Source organism: Ovis aries, chromosome 24 (genome assembly GCF_016772045.2).
Source record: "Ovis aries strain OAR_USU_Benz2616 breed Rambouillet chromosome 24, ARS-UI_Ramb_v3.0, whole genome shotgun sequence".
Taxonomy (NCBI): Eukaryota; Metazoa; Chordata; class Mammalia; order Artiodactyla; family Bovidae; genus Ovis; species Ovis aries.
Window position 1 is genome coordinate 7,816,588 of NC_056077.1, and position 2,789 is coordinate 7,819,376.

At 43.7% G+C, this 2,789-nt stretch overlaps 1 pseudogene; it reads right to left on the minus strand.

Annotated features, from left to right (window-relative positions):
* Positions 1-469: 469 nt before the first annotated feature.
* Positions 470-586, minus strand: LOC114110680 (U2 spliceosomal RNA; annotated as a pseudogene).
* Between the last annotated feature and the right edge of the window lie 2,203 nt (positions 587-2,789).

The window sequence follows — 2,789 nt, forward strand, 5'->3', positions numbered from 1 at the left end:
GCAAGAATACTGGAGTAGGTTTCCATGCCCTTCTCCAGGGGAGTCTTCCCAAACCAGGGATCGAACCTGGGTTTCCTGCATTACAGGCACATTCTTTACCATCTGAGCCATCAGGGAAGCTTCCTTCTGCTATATTTGAACCTATTTCTTCTTTTTTAAAACCTTTTATTTTATATTGGAGTACAGACAATTAACAGTGTTGTGATAGCTTCAGATGACCAGTGAAGGGATGCAGACACACATATACATGTATCCATCCCCCTCTAAGCCTCGCTTCCATCCAGATTGCCACATAACATTGAGGAGAGTTCCCTGTGCTAAACAGTAGGTCCTTGCTGGTTATCCATTTTAAATACAACAGTGTGTACCTGTCATTACCCAACTCTCTAACTATCCCTTCCCCCATCCTCCCCCCCTGGCAAATCTAAGTTCGTTCTCTAAGTCTGTGGGTCTCTTTTCTGTTTTGTAAGTAAGTTCATTTGTATCATTTCGTTTAATGGATTGTCTCAGACAGAGGACATATCAGTTATTAAACTGATAAGAACAGATACTACACTTGATGTTAGCCAAAAGGCCAAGAAGCAATTGAACCTATTTCTTCTTATTTGATCTTTTATCACCCAGTTCAAAACTTAATACCCATCCCTACCCCAGAAAAAAAAAAAAAAAAACAGCCCTTCTTGTGTCTAGACCTATCCTAGTCTCCTTTTTTTTTTTTTTTTCTTTTAAACAAAACCATCTCAGTTCTTCCTTTTAAGTTATCCTCCATCAATTTCCAGTGGAGGAAAATTCAAAGGGCATATTCTGGAAATAGAAAGCCCCCTACCATTGCAGACCAGACATGTCAAATATTTCATGGGACTACAGCACGACCAAAAGCTGTGACGTGGTCCCAAGTGGCAGCTGCCAAAGGCGTGTTGTAAGAAGATGACCTCAATTTCCCCTTCTGTCAGTCAGGCCATCTTCCCAGGCCCCGTGTCTAATTCCGTGCACTGCAAATTCACCCTGTTTTGCCCCTGGGGCGCCGGGACTCGAGCCCACGGCTTCCGTAGCTGTCTTTCTCTTTCAATGCTTTTTCTTAAATAAGAAGTGATTGAGGGTGGGAACTGCGGATCAAAAGGAGACAGCGAAATGTCATCAACATTACATAATTTGTACCATCACTTGTCAACATTGATCCCCTTAATACTATCGCTTTGACAGATGAACGAAGCAGGATTGTAGAATACTAAGAAGTGAAAGAGGGGGATAAAAAGACAACCATGTTTGATTACCCTCTGAAGTCCAAAGGATTTGAAAGTCATGACACTGGTTATTACTACGGTCTTTGGAGAGATGAACAGAAACTTAATCTATCTAATAAAATTGCCTCGGGAGATAAACTTAATCTAAACTTTCTTTCAGCTATCTCTCAGTATAATCTAATGGATTTTTCTTGGTCTCCATTGCAACACAAGACAGCTGGGAAGAAGATAGACCCACCACGTTAATTAATCCACTTCACTCTTGTCAAATGGACATGGTGCGTGGAGCAGAGGTTGGTGCTTCTGAATGTATTGGGGTCCCCTATTTAATAGAACTCAACTGATGGGACAATCACAGCCTTTCAGACTATGGGGACTGCCAGAATGCTGGTGAATGTAGCTTGCAAAACTTTTGGAGGAGAGCGATTGGGAAATGGGCAGGCAGGATGGGAGAGGGGGTGCTGGAAAGGGCTAAATGCATCCTTCTAAAATTTGTATTTATTTTTAGTTTTGTGCTGAGACTTCACTGATGCACACAGGTTTTCTCTGCTTATGGCGAGTGGGGGCTTCTCTTGTTGCAGAGCCCAGGCTCTAGGGCATGTGGGCTTCAGCAGTTGTGGCGCATGGACTTAGTGGCTCTGCTGAATGTGGAATCTTCCTGGACCAAGGGTCGAACCCGTGTCCCCTGCATTGCCAGGAGGATTCTTTACCACTGGGCCACCAGGGAAGCCCTTCTACATTTTTACTTATTTATTTTTTCATCCTTTTAAGAATTTCTGAGCTATCACTAAAGGACTGTGGCTTGGGGTTGGGGAGAACTGACTGGTCACCATATACCAGGGGTGGTGATGGACCCTTGGGAAACAATATGTAAATAACAGAGAGCCTGACCTTGCAGAGATTAGAGCCTGACATAGAGGCAGTTGATTTTAAAAGCACAGTTCCTGGTACAGACTATATGTTGACTGACACCTGGTTGGAAGAAGATATTGTGTCAGGTCAGACACGCGTGTTTCTGCACCAAGAAAACAGACCATTCCCAGGAAAAGCTTGGTCATGCTAACTTCTCCAAGCCCTGTGAGATACTTTCTTCCCCCTCTTGGATAGTCAGGCCAGAAATCAAAATCAATCAGCAAAATCTGGATCCAGCCAATGTGCTTGGACCCAGAGTGCGTAGCTAGAGGATTAACCAGTCTCAGAATTTATATGGCAAAGTTCCTGCCCTCGAGCGAGGACAATTTCCATCAGCCTTTCTTCCCCGGATCCATTTCCTTCCCTGAAGGCTGAAGAGAGGTGCTTGAAAGGGAGCCCAATCTTATTTTAAAGCCGACAGCCCCCACTGGTAGAAATCGTGCAAGAATGAGTGACAATCGTTCATGAGCAAAGCGAGCAATTTCCCTCTCCATCCCTGGAAAGGGGGGTCCCTGCTGCTTTCTCGTGCCTTCTCTAATCTCTGTTTTTAATTTTTTCCCCTTTTTACTGCATGCTTCATATATGGGAAAAAGGGAATTGATATTTATGCATACTTAATATAAGCCAGACCCT